At 40.9% G+C, this 19274-nt stretch overlaps 1 protein-coding gene across 1 annotated transcript in view; it reads right to left on the bottom strand.

Annotated features, from left to right (window-relative positions):
• LOC146177014 (amblin-like) overlaps positions 1-15310 on the bottom strand; it is a 55053-nt gene extending 39743 nt beyond the window's left edge. Inside the window, exon 1 of the mRNA XM_084583052.1 lies at positions 15218-15310. The gene's annotated coding sequence lies outside the window, so the exon portion shown is untranslated. The remainder of the gene's footprint in view (positions 1-15217) is intronic.
• Positions 15311-19274: the final 3964 nt, after the last annotated feature.

Raw genomic sequence — 19274 nt, 5'->3', positions numbered from 1 at the left:
ATTACCCACTTGTTTCACAAAGTCTGTCGTTGTGGCACTAATATACAGTTTTTTCCTACCCCTTCTCTTCAAACAGAGTGTTTGGAAGTCACACAAAAAGCTGCCAAGGCGAAGCGTTTTGGCTTGGGGTTTGAAATTCAGAAGCTACTCGTCTTCGCCCGATTGAAAGAGTTGTAACTGGAACAGCGTAGAGCGACACATGCGCATACCACCGCTGTTAATCTTTTATCTTCTGTTAATCACTTCATTTTGGTTGTTATTTTCTTTTTAATGCGAGCTACAGAATAAAGAAAAAGGTTTCGCTAACCGCGACACCTCTTATCAGCTAAACTGCGGCTGGCGGAAATGGAACGATCAGGGAAAGGAACGAAAGAACGGGGCAAAAAAAGAAAGAACAGGCCGGGATGGGGTATGTAAAAAGCATATAAAGAGTAAAAAAAAGGATTAAAAATAGCGCATCGCTCTCATTAGCTAACCAGCTTAGACAGTTTTCGGCTATTCAAGAGACTGTGTGCAAAAGACTGCGCAACGCGCGTGCTTTCTCCATAGAATGTGCTGGCGCTCCCGCCGCTATCACCGCGTCCCCACATACCAGAGAGTAGGAACGGCACCGTGCGCGTCCGGTTCGAGGCTATTTTCGTCCTCGCCGTGAAAGCGGTCTATGCTCAACTGTGGGGTCACAGAAATTCGGGTGCTAGCAGACTGAGAGAACCGACGCAGACGTGCATAATTTACAGCCAAGCCTTCCTTCAACTAGTGATCACAGACGCTACAATAATCTGGCGCACCACGGTTAATTATTAGCGCCGAGAAATTAGGCGAATGCCCATAACAATTATTAACGCGTGCGCGATGCGCTTTTGCTGCGAAATACGCAACGTCGAGGCGGGCTTTGAGAGAAACGAGCGCCCTTTCGTTCGGTCTTCGAAAAAGATACGGAATCGATAAACGTTTCTTCCGTAGTTACGCCTTGCGCCGTCAGTGGGAGCGCACGACGACCCTAATTTTCATACCCGGTTTGCTTCTGCGATGGTGGAGCGTTCGCCTGATTTTGCGCTTTCACTGGCTACTTCTCGCATGATGTGCAGCATCAATACAAATAAAGGAGACCATGGTTGGTTTTATTTCATGTCTTCAACGTGATTTACAGTTGAACGACGTATTTATAGCAAAATGTGGCCGTTGAATCTACCAAAAGGGCTAATTAAATTACCCTCGTTTGTCAAGTGCGACATGAACGTATAGCAGGTTCTTTCGATGTTCCTGTGATATTTCGTGTGATATGATTCACAAGTTGAGGCACTAATAATAAATATTGGAAACGAAAAGAAAAAAAAACTTGAAGGTACCAACTGTGGTGCCTAGATATTGCTGCGTGTAAATGATGCCAAGTCAAAAAAAAGCACACAATCGTGTCTGAAATACGACAAAATACTTTGTAACTTTTTTGTAAACATATAATGGTTACTGAATTTCTGTAGTAATTTTCTGTACCTCCGATGTTTTTCTGTTGGCTGCAGATTTGGAGGACATTTCTGGTGTGGCTACAGAAAATTCTAGCGTTATAGAAAAAGTCTTGTTGTTCCAACAGGTTTCCTGTCAAGAACCGCACAGAAATTTTGTCGTAACGACAGAATATTTTTCATACTTTTTCTGTTTGAGTGGTCTCAGTTTCTAATCGGTGCCCATTTTAAAGACCATTGGTATATAGCAGATAATAATGTCTTGTAGGCTGGAATGAAGTGGGTAACCTGTACAAAACGCTTAAACTTCAGAAATCGACAGCCTATATAATTTAAGACAAACTCGATAGCATTCAAATGCTGCTTGTTTGAATTTGCTTGCGATATGTACTAAACTGAAATATCTAATTTTTGGTTGAAGACAAATGTTTAGAACTTCTTGGAACCTTGTCGTTCTTTCTGTTCGAGCCCCGCAGCCTCTTAGAATACTTTTTTTACAACGTAGCGGCAGAGGGGGTGAGCATTTTCATTTTCATTTAATCTCTTTACAGAAATGCGTATTGCCTACGAAATGTTTTTTTTTTTTTTTTGCATGCCCAAGTTTAGGCACAAAAGAATTGCTCCAGGTGTACAATTCATACTTCCACTTATTCTGCCGAAGTTCCCCAAAGAAAACCCATAACTGCATTGTCAGAAGGTTGTCGCATATGATTTTTTTATCTATAATAGCTTCTGAGCTAGAGCGCGACTAGCGACGTAGATTTGTGTTTACTTTAAATAACACTGTACAAAACAAAGCTGCGTTGAAATTCACGTTTTCCGCGGTTTTAGTTGCGTTGTCGAGCGTCTTTGCACAAAATTGCAAAAAGAAACTGTTCAAAACAGGTAGAACATTCTCCCTTTTATCTCGTTCTTTTCAGAGTGATTATATACCAGACAATAGTCTATTTTGTTAATTAACGTAGATTTAAATTTCAAATATAGGAAGACATGTTCCTTTTTTATACATTTCGCATGTATTGCTGTAATTTTCTTCCTGTTCTCTAATATTTTTTACAACCGTTTCATCGTTTTGTAAGGTGAGATAAAGAAGACCTTTGTGTAAAAAATTGGGGAGATTTCAGAACTGGAAACAACTCAACAGTGGAAGAGCAGATGCCCACAAATAGGCGCAGAGTTCCGCTGCCATTCGAGTCCACCTGTTCTCAAGGCGCTATTCCGAATTTCCAGCCGCCTACAATGCCATCTTGAGATCATTAAACACAGCATACTAACCAGCTAAAGAACGAAGAAGTCGTGGCAATGCTCATAACAACATTTTATGAAAGAGCTTTGTCACATTTTAAAATTAATATTTGACTGCTTTATATTGCTTGCAGCATGGGATTCATTGTTAGAAATGACACGTATGCTCCCCCTTTCTTGCTTTTGTATTTCAACAATTAACGGCATTTCTATGTGGTACAGAAATGCTTGTGTTTCTCCTTCTTTGAAGATGCCCCAGTGAAAGCAAGGAATGACTGCTTCTGATTCCCAGGATTTCATCCTCAAATACTCGCCGGATCTGAGCGCATCCTCTCCAGAGGGCACTGTTCCCGTCCCTGGAGAACTTCACAACTGCTGGGCTCCTCATCACGCGGTGTAGCCTCACCTCCATAGATGATCCGAGCCCCCTCCCAAGAGCTCCTACTCCATGCATTTTATGCATAACGAATGGTCTCTTATAAGTTTTGGGTTACTTTGAATCAGCAGCAGCTGAATAATGACACGAGATAGGTATACAATTTCGAATAAATATACACTGAATATTGAAAGATTGTTCCCACTTTAATAAAGAGCCAATATATTTTTACCTTCCTCTCCAGTGCGTGTTGTGCTAGGAGGCACTGAATGCATGTATCCAAGAGTCAAATGAAAATATTTTCTGAATCATTTTGCTACGTCTTTTTTTAAATGCGTTTTTGCTTGCGAGTAAAAAGGTCCATTGCACTAGTTGCCACACAAAGATACAAATGACAGGTTTATCAGTGAGTGGGTACTTAACTGTGTGCCCTCTTTACATTCCAAAAAAGAAAAATTTTGTCGCCTAATCATCTAGGATAAACTTCTGCTAGGCTTGTCAACGCCAACGAGATGCGAAGGTTTATAATGGGAAATAAATGGGAAAGTCATTGATATTACAATATAAGGAAACCATTGTTTTCCCACACATGGATTGGGTTAGGAAGGCCGTCGTAATTGGGCTATGAATGGACACGCCAATAGTAAACGCATATTGGTAGTGCCATAGTGAATTACCGTTAAACCAGCGATAGCATGAACGATTGTCCAATGAAAGGAAAAGTAGTGATTTCTCCTAGAGCCAATGTAGATCTGATATTGAAACACCGGTTTTCCAACACTGAACCACCGACGGTCCAATAGTGTATGGTGTGCTGTTTGGGTTGTTTAGCAACAAGCGCTCCCGCATGCAAAAAGGCACATTTACAACGTTTCTTTCCGCCGTCTGCGCAGAGAAAGGAGGGATGGGTTATCGTTGTGTTGCTGACTGCTGAGTTATTGCCAGTCACTCCTTCGGTGCAAAAACTAAGAGGAAATCCCAAACAAGCATACGTTGACGCAGGAGCATGCCCTGCGACATTAGAGCAGTAGACAGAACTTTTCAACTGGTGGATGTGGCCTCCTAACACTAACAGCGAACAATTTAATCCAAATTAAAGCAAATAGTGGTCATATAATGCCAATACTGAAACATTAATTTAACAGTAGCAAGCAAAGGAGCTAAACGAAGTGAATAAATAGCCCCTTGAATGGTATAATAAGCTTAAATCAAATATTCTTATAGTGTTGTTTAAAACAAAATTATGTGATTTAATTTCGACAGCTAAAGTGTTCCACAGTGCCTTGCCGGCAAAACTACTGGAAATTTAGATATAGCTTATTAGAACCACGAGAATAACAAATTATAGCGCCAGAAAAATCCGGTGTTACTTGTGTTATTTATGATCACCAATAAAAAATTATCCGGAATACTGCGGCTCGTTATTCGGTACATTATGAGCGAAAAAATGAAAGAGAACCGTAGGCGGAATGGCTTATATCGAGATGGCGGTAAAATGGAGATGAGGGGAGAGTAATGGGATAAATGGCACAAATCTAACTCCTTCGTTTCGAAGGCGCTGATTGTGATCTAAATGCGTATAATATGTACTACCCAGGACGATAACATAGAGAGGAAGATGACACAGAGTGCGACAGAAAATATATGAGCGTTATACAGGGATACAATAATATGGGTTTGAAAGTAGTGGGGAATTTTAATATATTGTTAAGATTAAATTACAAAGGCTTGTTTATTTACAGTGCAGGTGGGAGCATGGAAAGCGGACATCTACAGCTCCAGAAACCACTGCCTATTCCACCTCTTCTGCTCCGAAACACTTCTTCGTCCTCACTAGCATTACCATTCCCCCTACTCAGCAGAAGCATTCTGGGCGCATTCATGAGTCATGCAAAGCTGACACGGCTTGAAGCGGGCCACGTAACAGTTCAGCTTTCACACACTGACAACCCAATGTGGCCACGCGGTCCATTTTATAGGTTAAAGCACTTAACTGCTTGACCATCAAATTTCATAGACCAAGATTTTTTGATGTAGGCCGCGGCGCCGAATTGTACGCCACACCCACTATAAATCACCTATAGAATATGTGACGCGCCAGTGACTTGCATAATAATAGTCTTTGGATTGTCCTTGTGAAGCACCAAAACGTAAACAGGCAAACGTGTGAGCTTCTTTGGTGAGGAAGAGGGTTCTAAGCTAGCTAGAGATTTTCACAGTCTGAGAAGGGCTGGATGGTATCCAGGAAGTGGCAGGGTAGCTTGGCATACAAGACGAATTGGCTATACCCGGTCGTCTTATGCGTGGCGAAATTAAACGCGATGTAATTAAGGGTGGTATGGCGGCGCAGTTCTCGTGCCCTGCATGCACATACATGGCTAACATGATGGTAAGAGTTCGATTAACGCGCTCAGCCAAGCCATTTATCTGGGGATGGTACGGGGTCGAGCGTCGGGATGTTACGACGCACACACTTATGAGCTCATCAATATAAATGGTGAATTCACGGCCCCAGCCTAGGATAACTATATAAGCGGCCCGTGTCGTAAGATTACTGAATGCAGCAGGCAAAGCGACACTTGCTGAGCCGTAGCAGATGTAATAACGGCGCTTTACAGTAACGTGTGAGGTAATGCGCGCAAACTACAGTCCAGCAATTTCCATCCAAGGACTTCGGAAACGAAACTGCGGGTTCGATAGTTATTTGATCGTACGGAGCTATCGGGCTCTTCATAGGGTGTAGCAAGCCAGATGGAGCTGTGGTTGGACGTTTATGGCGTTGAAATCGCTTCCACCTGGCAACATATTGCTCAATTGTCGAGCGCGTTCTGGGCCAATACATTTTTCATTCAGGGCGGTCGAGTGTCCTTACCGATTCAAAGCGCCCAAAAATCGGTTTATCGTGCATGACAATGCGTGAGTGTGAAGCGTCTTGAGAACCATGAGAACGTGCCGCTGGCCGACAGGGGAGAAACACGTTTTTTATGGGAGGCTATCACACACACAAAAGCGCCTTGTAGATCCGCTGGCTTGGGCGGCGGCAAAGAGGGGCTGCAGACCCTTTCCTTCGCTGTTATGTTTTGAAAACTTTCGGAACAGGGAACGCCAGTTCGAGAGCCAATTGTCGTGAGGTAATTATCGAAATCGTCGCTGTCGGAGTCAGTCATGGCCACTGGCATTCTAGAAGGACAATCTGCGTCTGCACGACGTCTCCCGCTTTTGTAAACGATAACGAAGTTATATTCCTGTAACCGGAGTGCCCTTGCTTGCGAGGTGACGACGTGCGTCTCGAAGATTATGCAGCCAACATAGTAAATGATGGTCGATTATGATAGTGTGCGACCGTCGGTACCAATATGAACGGAAACTTTCCGAAGCGAAACTGACAGCCAGGTATCCCTGTTCGGGGAGTATAATTTCGCTCTGGCCTGCTCAGGATACGACTTGCGTAGGCAGTGCGATGCTCTCGTTCGTCGTGGCGCTGGACAAGGACTGCACCGAGTCCGATTCCCCTCGCATCCGTGTAAACTTCTTTTTTCGATATTAGAAGAAACTTCAGCTGCCGGATTGACGCGTGGCACTCTGGTGTCCTTTTAAAAGTGGAGCTTTTGTTGAGATGGCACGGCGGCGGGTAGGTAATGTAAGCAAAGCGATGCATAAAGCTTATAAAATGCGAACGAAACCCTAGAAAACAGCGTAGCTCTTTGACTGTCTGCGGCGGCTTAAATGACTCGGGGGCTGCAATTTTCTGGGGATACTCTATAACACCATCATCATTAACAAGACGTCCTAGCAGCAGTGCTTGACGCTCTCCATAGCGGCACTTTTCGAGTTAAGAATCAGGGCGGCGTTGAGCAAACAGTTCAATACGCGGACTAGGTGATCATTGTGCTCTTGAAAGGATTTCCCAAATATGACGACATCAAGATAGCACAGGCAAATCTCTTTTAAAAGCAGCACAGAATTGTGTCCTTAAGTCATGCATTTCGGTGAAATAACATTAAACTCAAAAAGTTCGTATGGCGTGAGAAAGGGCTTCTTTTCCTTGTCCGCAGGGTCCACTGGGATTCGTCAGTAGCTAGATCTGAGGTACGAACAAGAAAAACAGGCACACCAGAGATACATTTGAGGGTGTCAGCTATGCGAGAAAGATAGACGTCTTTTTCGTAAAATAATGGAGACGTCGAATGCACATAAAATTTCCATGATCCAGCTTTCTTGCGCAGGAGAACGAAATGAGCTGCCCAAGGGCTGGATGACTATTGTGTCACATTCCGTAGTAGCCTGTTTTCTCCTTTTACACGAAGGTTAGCACCCAGATGGGGCACCCGATAAGTCTTTTGATGGGTGTGATGGGATTCTGACCCACTACCGCATTTAATCAGTAGCGTTATAATAATAATAATAATATTAACCTTGTTTCTTTCCGCCACTTAATACAAATAAGCTAAACATATTTTAGCCTAACGAAATTTTTTATGAAAAGTTTAGCATGCAGAATAATCTTTATATTTTTAACCAAAAATAACCCTAGAAATTGGCAATATCTGAAGGCAGTAGAGCGTGATCATTAGATTGCAGCGATGTCGACGCGGGCGGTGCAATCTGACGTGAATGGAAAATAACTTGTATTTTAAAACACAAATATGTAGCCGGTTAATTGTGCATAAAAATAAAATATTTCTGAGATCAGAGTGACGTGTTTGTAATAATGTGATCACAGTTTTTTAGGATGTGAAAATTGTGGGGTCTTCTATGTAGGGTGTATAGTTAATATCATTCATGAGTTAGGCAAATCTATAATATATATAAGAAAAAGTAACACGCCCAAAATAGATCTTTGAAGAGTTCCAATACATACGAACTTTCCAGATGGCATGTTGCTATTTAATTAAACGATATGGGATTTGTAAGATAACTAAGTCGTAAAGGTTGATCACGAATTCCTAGACATGATAATTAGTGCAGAAGGATGTAATGATTAATTTTGTCAAAATGCATTCTCTAGAGCTATAAATACTGCTCTAGCAATAAGTCCATCGTTAATGGCATCATAATGTTTCTGTAAAGGGAAGAGTGCAATTAACGTTGAAAATATTTTACGGAAACCAGATTGGTGAGGTGAAATAAAGTTTAATTTATATAGGCACGCCATGGAGCCCTGTAGAGATTAGTTGTATGATAAGTTTGCTAAATATACAAGGGTGCAAATTAGGGGATAGTTTGTGATAAAGTCGCGGTCACATTTTTTGAAACAAATGAATACTTCTGACAACCCTCGGAACGTCGGCAAACACCCGCAAAAGAAATCATTCTGAAATATAGCTGCTATTAAGGAAGAAAGTCCTTCTGTCACAAGTTGAATTTAAAAAAATGAATAAAATCTATCTCTTACCCCGTTTTCTTTGAAAAAAATTGCCTTTTTCTTTTATGTGCAGATGTGCAAAACCAATTAAACAGAAAATTCACAACGATGTAGGTTAAGCAACAATTGCTGCTAATGAAAGTCTACTGGCGAAGCAAAATATTCACTGAAGGCATTCTAAATGTCATTAACGTTAGCCTATGTGCAATGGTCGCTATTAAGCTTTCAGTGGATAGGCATGAGACCGCCTAATCAGCAATTCGTTAAGTAGCTGCCAACAGCGGCTGTTGTAATTAGCATTTTTCAATATTTGGGCTTGATTGTAGTCACATTTAGCGCATTTTAGGCTTCATAAAACATGTTAGAATGCCTGATAATTCATGTCGAAGGGCAGTCTAAAATGACAGTGAATGTTTGTGAAAATTATTTTTCTTTTTCATGACTTATAGTAAGGCTTTGACAATTATAGAATTTCGATGGGAATTAAAGGACGTTAAATGGTGAAGTGAAGTGTGCAGTAGCTAATGCAATCAGCAGGTTTTGCTGAAAATAAACTGAACCCTTTGTTAGGGCAGGTCAGCAGTAATAATGCACGAATTAACAGCGCGAGTAATTTCTACAAATTTATGTTACTCAAGTTCCCTTTTAGTCAACGATTTATTACTGCAACGCAATGCAGAACCAACAAACATAAAAAAGGGTAGTGATCAGTGATATGGCACTCAATTGTACCGGCAGTATAATCTAAGGTAATGTTTGAGAGGATACGGTTAATTGAAGTGATAGAATCGGATGGTTAACATATGGTCGCGGAAGCTTTCAAGGATGCCAGATCCTAACCGAAAAAGCAGCTTATATTCTCAGCGCAAGATTAGGCAGCTAGAATTGATAATAATGGTATATATGTCGCCAGGGATTACAATGTTTTTAGTTTAATTGAATAAGGTGTTCTGAATGTAGTTGAATGGGAACAGAAGATAGATTTCGAAGAGGATGGCGTACGATAAACGGAAGCAAGTATTGTGTCAAGATTATTGTCGGGTTTAAACCTCATATTCTGACCAAACCGACTCGCTTTGTGATAGGTTAAAAGAGAAATCAGTACGGTAAAGATAATTTCACGATATGGCACAGCCTCCTCCGTGGCAAATGTCCCCAGTGGAAATTTTCGAAATATAACCTGACGAATTGCACAGATGATAGCCATATTTCAGACCAAAATATGAGCGAGAATGTGTGTTCAAGAACTGAAACAAATTTGACAAGACAATCATTATGCTTACAAACACTGCAGATATTGCACTGTATCACTGGTAATAATAACAATGATTTAGCAATGCTTGTGTGTGAAGGCATCAGAAAATGTCAACGTCGTGGTTACGCAACTTGAACATAATGAAGGAAGAAAAAGACGGATCTTTTTGCGCGATGTCTGCAAGGTCGCTCTCGCTTCCTATGCGAAGATGATTACTGGTCGCGGTCTTCCTGGCCCGGATAATGCCGTCAGTAACCGAAAGGAATTTACATCAATTAGATTTTCTTTCCTGAAGATCTTGCCAAACAAGCACTTCTTAAGCGTCAGATGGTCTTTGACATAGAGCTCCTTAACGTGTTCCGCTGAAAAGCCAATGTCATTACTGCCAGCCTTGTCTCTTTTGCCTTTCTTGTAACTTTCTTCTTTGCCTTTCTCGAGTAAAAAAGGGCTATAATATTGCCTCCATTCTTAGCAGACACGCGATGAACAGTGTCAATGTTGGCAGCCAAAGGTAGGCACGCGATTTCCTCACCTATAACATATACAATTTCTAGGCAGTTTAAAGTTTTATTGAGAGGAGTCTTTTTCTTTCTACGCTGTTTATGGGTGAGTAGACTTCAAGTCAAGCAACCAGTTCACTGGCTTATATGCAGGAGTACCCTGGTCTGGGTTGGTTTGGGGTTTCATGAAAACTGAAAGAATTAAGCTTGGCCGCCTAGGTAGTGCTGCGTAAAAATGGCGGATTCTGTAAATAATAGGTTGCCCATCTCAATGGGGAATAAGTTCTAGCCGGATGCAAACAAATATATTTCTTCTCTTGTTACATTTACCTGCCTCATGACCCTCAAACAAATACAAAGCTTGCTTTTGATGTATAATTGCTAATAAATGTTCAGAATATACTGAAGCTTGTTGAAGTGGCGTTGTGTTTGTCTTATAAAATTTAGGGGATAAATTAGGTGCAATTGCAATCGTCTCTAAACTTCATTTCTTTTTAAATTGTTAGTCCAGTCAGGTGGGAACTTATTTCTGTAAGGTTAATAAGGTTCATTACAGAGCGGGATATCTGAATTAGTGTGCTCAACTTTTTTTTTCACGAACCATGTAGGTTCCCTCGATTCTACACAGTTGCTCCGGTTCATATTTAGATCGCATGTTGCAGAATATTTATGTAATAAAAGACTATATGGTTGCAAGACCACTCCAGTAGTCCCCACAACTGTGACAAGTGTTCAGATAAGTTTCATCTTCAGATGGTTAGAGATAACCGCACTTGAAATCTAGAGTTAAAATATAAATAACTTTTTTTTAATCTGAATCTGTAAAGCACCATATCTCACAATTTTCTCTCTCCAGCAGAAGAAAAACTACAGAGTGCCATTTCAGGCTCTTTAGTTATCCTTTACAAAGCGCGCAGATTACAGCCTTAATATGACCAATATTTGGGTCGCGTGAAATTTTACCCACTATAATTACCGGCCAAAAGAGGACTATATATCCCCCAAAATGTATTTTTGTAAAAAAAATTACAGGCAGAATTACAGGCATACGTCAGCTCAAAGGGACATGGGAACATGGTGTTAGACCGAAGGCGGGCGCGCGCTCGCGCATAATACAATCTGCTGTTTTGTAACCCTAAGATAGCCACACATTTGCGCCGACAGTACGGTATCTGCTAAAACCACAAGGAATGAATATCAGAATCTCCCGGTTGCAGTTGAGGCTGGCAACGCTGGAAGCGAGTACGCGTTTTCATTTTGCGTTGATGGCGGTTAGAGAGGCAGATAAGCGGACCAGTAGTGACATCTCTGAGGGGAGGCGGAAGGTGCCGACAGGACTCATTGCGATGGGTATAAGAAGGGAGCGCACCTACGGAAAGCGCCGCCTGACTACGTGAGTTTCGTGGACGCCTTGTGCAAACACCACAACTGCAAATCAAGCAGTGTTTATGACATGCCAAAATGCACTTGGCTAATCATATGATTCCTATGCTTGTAATCGTTGCTTTACTGCCGACGCGGTAGGCGTGTAGGCACAAGATAAAAATTTAGAAGAGAGGCCCCAGAACATACATAGTATAAACCTGCTGGGCTACTACACGATAAAATCATGCTTGCGAGGCCTAATTCAGCGCGCGAACAAATTTTGAAATTTCAGGCGGTTGTAACTGATGGCTACAGCTGTCTCGAAGCTTGCAACGTAGGCGCTTCAAGGGAAGGTGCTACAGGGCGCGTCAATGCGTTTCGCGTACCAGCTAGCACATGCTCTAATCATATCAGCGCAGAAAGGCCACCGAAAAATAAAATGTGGCAAACGAATCAAAGCGAACGGAGAAATTCCATATGCACAACAGAGATTATCCGTATCGATCTATCTACATAGGCATAGCGGTTCTCGCCCTTTCAAGTGTTGAGAAATTCGGGGTTCAGAATATCTTCCACCAGTGATAGTTTTATATTAGCAGAATTCTGGTTATGTCTGTTTCCACTTGAGGCCTCAAGCGTTTTCTGAGCATTATAATGAGACGCTTTTGGTTGCATCCCACCAACAGGTATTATATCGGGTATACCTGTGAATGCCGCACCTGAGATGATGAATGAGCAGTCGCCTATGAAAATTTTCAATAAAAAGGCATCTTTGACTGACCGTTTGGTGAATATCAGAAAGAGCAAATGAGCAATTATAAAAAATCAGGGGTCTCTGGTTTTATTACGTGTTGATAAAGTCATAGAATTAGCCCGATGCCCTTTCAGCTTCCTCCTCTTCCACCGTTATTGCTATTCGCCACCTATGCTCAAGCTGTAGAGCCGTCTGTACTCCATATTTATCAGCGTGCTTTCACGGTCGCCGTCCCCGCTCGCTGATATTTACCACTACGGCAACACCAGCCGAATTTCCTTTGGGCTCATTGCAGTATGATATACAAAGCTGTATAAACACGTTTTCACAACTACAAGTAGAGCTGCAAACCTTCCGCTCAGCTCGCTACCATGACCGCCATCTTAAGTGAACAGCGCCTCTTCCGGCTACCAGCATATCTGCAAGCTCTGCATTGCCAGACAGGCTCATGACACCCCAGTTTCCGGCCACCAGTCATAGCTCGGCCTGCCATTTGCCAACTTGCAGTATTCCTTTCTACTCGGCCATATCGCGTAGTTTACCGACGCTACCCTACAGTTTACCATTCAGCTTTTCGTTAAGTCACGTAGCGTTGCGACGTCATCAATTTTAGGACGATCAGCGAATATCAAGATGAAAAGGCCCTTAATATTTATATTCAACACACAATTTATTCTGAATCCATACAGGTTTTTTACCGTAATAAATCTATAATGCTTTCGCATTAAACGTTGCAAATTCCTAACCTAATGTTGTAATAAACAAAAGGAAATCTTGAAATTGAACTGCTCTGATGGACACATAATATGAAGCCAGATCTCAAATTATACCAAATGCTTATTATTACACAGCACCTATGATTAATATGACGCCACCGTTATAGATCTTGTGCAAACATTGGTCCTCATCGTTGGATGCGAAATATTAGGTTCTTACGTCTGGCAGGTGACAATATAATTGAACACAATATAGGCTAAATGTGTGACGTCAATGACCACAAATATAGCAGAGCTACCAAGGGCTGCCATATAGGCTAGCGCCTGCGATAAGGGAATTGACGTGGGCACACGTCTTACCGAAGTCAGACATGACACCCATTGTATACATAGAACGCTTAGTGAGCCTTTGCTAAAACGGAGTTTGTTATTTATGTCTAGCGCGCTTGCTCACAATAAGGTAAAGATCAACCCAGTGATCAAAGCCATCTTTCACATCCTATATTTTCAAAACGAGGAATCAGTGATGAAGTGAGTAGCAGAGTGTATATATTAACGAGGTTTCACAAGGCGAGTCGTTCATGCTTTTTCGTCATACACTTAAATAAGGAGCTAGGTGTTCCACAGGGATATAACTATGGAACCAAGTTCCATATAGGTAACGTGAGGAAATGAAACTATTTGTATATAACTGCCTCACAGCCGTTTTATTTGCCAGCTATACTAAAGCCAGCTTGCAGCTAAGCTTAATATTCGGAATCACGTAATGTAAAAAAGTGTTTATGTCAAAATTTATTTATAACTCGCGTGTCCTCCACGAAACTCCGAAATGATAAGCATCGCTCGGAATGCATAAACAGACACAAGGAACAATAAGATTTTTATTTATCAATTATTATTGATCGTAATTGGATTCAGAGTATTGATCAATTTGCAGAAATGTCTTTTACGTTAAAGTATTCCAGTTTTTAGCCTTTGTGTATTTTACCTGTTGTTTAATGTTCTTTATTTTTCCAGCCTGTCTTCCTACATACTTACTGAATAGATTTCTGGTCCTTTTCAACGACTGTGAGTCAATTCCCTTTCGGTATGAGTATTAAAATACTTTAATTGCCCACCTCTTGTCGTTCATGTTGCTGATATGTTGGTAATATATTTCGCTCTGAGGTTCTCGTCGTTGTGAAGACGTCCAGCTCATATCGCTTTGCACTTTCGTTCGTAGTTTTGCCTTGTACCAGGCACCCCTCGCCCTCTACGTGGTGCGAACTTGTCACACTGAGTTATTTATACATGGAATGACAACTCGGCATAGGTGTCCAGTCCTACGTATAGGAGATGAACTAAAGAATCTCGTTATGTTAAAACAGCACTAGAAACATGTACAGACAGAAAGACACACACACACATTTCTATCTGGCCGTGTTTAGAGCGCTGTCTTAACATAATATCAAACAAACTCACCCAACAGGCCACTTTGCCTAAAGAATCTCGTTATGATTGCAATGTAAGCTGAATAATAAGCTGCAGAAATTAATGCTTAGCATCTTTAGATAGGAATTTCCGTAAAAGAATGTGGCGCCAGATGGATGCAGAAAGCATATTTCTTCTTATTATCTTTAATTAGCTATTGCTGCCATTAGCAACTCTTATTTACACCCTCTTTATTGCCACTGACAAAAGTTTGAATAATAGCTCTAGTAGTCTGGTGTCCTGGAACGGGTTACCGGGGTGTAAATCGCGGTTATTTCGTTGGTTTGCTTTCTAGGCGTACTGCCGAGATGAAACTAAGAGTATATATGGCGACGCCATAGCTGTGGTCACCGAAAATTTGGACCTCGTAACAGTTTTATTGTGCACTGATTTGGTACAGCACAAGGGTGCCTTACTTTTCAACACGATCGAAGCTCATCGATAATGAAGCCCGCGTCCTTGGGATCAGCGATCTTGGCCATATGGCACAGCCACCCCGCCGGCGCACAAAGCTTCATAATAGCCAGCTTTTTAAATCTCACTAGTATCATCCATGTATCAAACACATTCAACTCAAGCAATTTTGAAACTTTGCTCGGATCCATAGATTCTTCTTGGCGCTACGCCTTTAAACCAGCAGCTCCCGAAAATGTTTCTCAAATAAATGTCCATAAATGCTACAGACCGAGGTCAAAGTCGAATACGTACCGTCAAATTGGAGCCGAGATCGATGCTGGAAGTGCTCTGGCTATGAGAACCGGCGCGGAGCTGTATATATACTTATTCAAAACTAAATTAAAGTTGCATATTATAATTGCTAAGCGAATAATATGGGAATCAAATAACCAGCCGAGCACTAAGCAGCACGTTCTTTTTTTTCCTATTTATTTTTATTAAATTCAAACACATGTCCTGAGGCACACGAGAGAGCTTCCTGTTGCTTTAAGAGGTTTTAAAGATCTGAATAATGTGACATGATAACAAAAGCTTCGGTTAATGCACCCGAAATTACGCTCTCGAAAAAAAAAAAAGTTCCAGCCAATTTACTGCCACTTGTGCAGCTCAGAATTAAGTGAAATATCAAGCAATTTATCGTTTTAATGGGCTGTATGGATGAAATAGACATTTTATTATTTGACAAGTACGCAGTTAACATTCATCTTCTGCATAAACCTAGACTTGGGTTTAGTATTATCTCAGCTGGGAACGACCCCTGCTTCCTCCCCATGCCCTAGGAAGGGGCTTAGTTTCTTGACTGCAGCATACAGGAAGAAAATTTACTTTTAGAGATTCTAAAGTTAGGAAAAATCAAGCCAGTTATTTTTAATAGCTAATAAAATAACCACTAAAGATGTTAACCTTTTTAGGAGAGCCTAATTATAGATGCAAATTTGATGTACACTTGTGAACATTGCCTTCTGCTTTTCCTATATATATCGCCGTCGTGCAAACCGGTGGCAACGCACTGGTTCTGGAGTTGACATGTCCATCCGAGAGGAAAGCCAGCCGCGTACTCTGCTAGCCGCGTATTGCTATGCAGTCGTCACGTCATGAATTGGTTTCCCTAAGGCGCTTGCATCGTTGCATTAACATCATCATCTGACAATCACTGTGAAGCAAACTTTGAGACGTCTGCAGTAATAGCTGTTTTCTATGGTAAATGCTGGAACCCTATACAAAATCCGTTGAAGATTTTATTTATTCGCCGGAGCTCTGTAAGCAATATAGCGTGAGTGCAGTGTTTGAGATCAGATTGCGCTTGCTTTTCAAATCAAATCAAATCGTTTATTTTCATCAGGTGCTTGCTGGTTGGAGCCCCTGGGCTAAAAGCTGCTCGAGGCAGCTTGACGGGGCCCAGGTGACCATTAATGAAAAAAAAAATGAAAATAAAAAAATTAGGGTAGGGCGTGGTAAGCATGAAAAGAATTCGTTAAAAACTCAACCAGAACAACGAAACCCGACGTGTTCACACGTGCGATGCACAGGCGTTCAAAAAACCAAGATATACTGTATGTAAAACAGATTATAAATAAGCAATTCTAGATACATAATCGCCGATACCACATGAAATGTCAAAGACTCGTCAGTTATACAGTAGTTAAAATTCTATACCATATATGCAAGTCAAGGAAAAGCCATCAAGGCATAAAATACAAGAGCAAAATACAAGAGATATACAGATGCAACAAATGTGTTCCATCAGATCAATGCAGAGTACATTCTCATGTGATTTTTATTCTACATGCTAATGAATTGGTCCCTCAACTGGTTTAGTGTAGGCTTTCTATCATAGATGTACCTATTTAGTAGTGTTGGGAGGTTATATTGTAGTGACTGGTTTTTATAAGTTTTGCGGAAACGCGGGATGAATCAAATTTAAGAGTTTCTTGTTGAAATGATGCTTTCGTAGGGTTGTAATAACGCGGCGGCAATAAAAAAGTCGTGGAAGGAGCCTCGTTAAAGACGATATGAGCGTAATATACGAAATTCGTACAAGCACGACACAGGAATGATATTATAGGTCGCGAATAAGGAACTGGAATGAGAGGTATTCATGGTTTGCAATGCACCGGATGATTTTTTTCTGTAGAATAAATATTTTCTGCATATTAGTATTTGTTGTGGTTCCCCAGACTAGGTGGCAGTAGTAGACGTGCGAAGCAAATAATGCATGATATAGTTGGAGCTTAATGTGCACTGGAAGAATTGCGCGGCAACGTGAGACAGCGCCAACTGCATTCGATATTTTGTTGTATATGTCTACAAAATGCATGTCCCAGTTTAGACTACTGTCGGACTTGTGAATTTGGCGGCTTATCAAAAGATTATCTACATTATTTCGTGAATGCAAACAATAGCACAACATAACCCAGCCCTTTGGTTGCAGCGTTTCGGTCTCAAGATAATTTTGTCGACTTCCTAGCAACCACCTTCACGGATGCATTATTGCCGTTCTGTCCGTCTTAGGTAGAACAGAGCAGCTGTACGCTCTTTTATCCAGGGTTCCTACGTATGATTTACGGATTTTTTTCACAGTGTGTGTTGTGCTAAACAATCTCTTTAGCGATGATTTACATGGCTTTAAAACTGGAAAATCAACCGAAACAGCGCTCAAAACTCTTAAAGAAACTGTGTTGGATAATTTTGATGACAACTTTTTTACCCTTGGCCATTTCGTCGATTTCACGAAAGTTTTTGACTCTTTAAATCACAGAATTCTTATAACAACGCTATTTCGGTACGGACTACGTGGCACACGTCTGGAATTAATTAAATTGTTCTTAAGTGACAGAAAACAAATTTTAAACTTGGGAAATCACCGATCGAACTTTCTAGCAGTCACTAAAGGTGTTCCTCAAGGAAGCCTACTAGGCCAGTTGTTATTTAATGTCTTTATTAACAATATTGTACACATTGACCCATCAATTGAATTTATCATTTATGCCGACGACTGTTCTATAACCATGCCCGATCCAGATGCAAATGTGTTAAGAGAGCAGTGCCAAAACCTCCTTGTAAAGTTATCCTCATGGTCAAGGTCAAACGGTCTAAAAGGCAATCCATCAAAGACGAAGATAATAATTTTCAGAACCAAAAACAAAGCATATCATTTAGACCACCCTGTCACCTATGAAGGCCTGAATATAGAAATAGTTGAGTCACATAAAATATTAGGTGTCACATTTAGTCTCTGCATCGTAACTATTTCGGAAAACAATTCCACATAGCATTAATTTCAGACGACATTTTTAGCGCAAAAAATACACACCCACACAAGAGAAAAGGTAGGACATGGGGCGGGAGCTTAATTGAGTACAGCATTAATTGTACAGTTTATTCACAGATAATGCACACTATATTCCCATCTGCAATAGCATAAACTGCAGATGTTTCTCCAAACACATTTCCTCCTTATCATTTGTTACCTGATTTTGCCCTGGCACTTTTTTATAGCATATTGATTGTGGTTCACTGTGTGGTTATTATTCTGTTTCTTTGTCCTTCCACCCCCCCCCCCCCCCCCACACACACACACAATTTTTGCAGAAAGTTTTAAGAATTGCCCCCCTTAGATATATATTCCTTATCAGGGCCCTTTGCAAGCCTGTTGCTTTGTATGGTGTTATTTGCTTCAAACTCTCTTAGGTGGTGACTACTAATCTACCCGGCATTGCAGTTTTTCCTGGTACTGCTAGATTTATTTCTTTTGCAGGCCACAGGATCCCTGGTTTCAGGCTGAGAAATACATACTGAAGAAATATTTTTGTTTACTCCATGATCTACTTTCTTTTCATGCATCCTCCTCCTCCCCAGCTTTTCTTCTTTGGAAGCAAAAGCATATTTAAACCTCTGCCAGTGATGATCGCTTTGCCTAGACGAATACAAGTCCACTTGTCGAAACGTTGGCTCACCCTGTGAACTGAGGCCTACCTCCTTTACCCATGTTCAGTGCTCCTTCATACCAGATAAGTGGTCATATAGTGAAGGCTCTTTGATCTCTGCCTAGTGAAGTATATGTGCTAGTTTTTTATTGCACTGAATATCGCTGCACTGATTTTACAATGCATTCATGAAATGATGCAACTAACAATTGCATTTGTTCTGCTCTTTTCTAGCCTGACCATGTGGAAGAGTACAAGGCACGACATATATATATATATATATATATATATATATATATATATATATATATATATATATATATATATATATATATATATATATATATATGCTGCTACCGTCTTTAAAAATAGACTTTTGTTAT

This window comes from Amblyomma maculatum, chromosome 10 (assembly GCF_055883805.1).
Source record: "Amblyomma maculatum isolate TAMU_Amacu chromosome 10, ASM5588380v1, whole genome shotgun sequence".
Lineage (NCBI taxonomy): Eukaryota > Metazoa > Arthropoda > Arachnida > Ixodida > Ixodidae > Amblyomma > Amblyomma maculatum.
The sequence above is the reverse complement of the archived record's forward strand: the minus strand, read 5'-3'. Positions and strand labels throughout refer to the sequence as shown.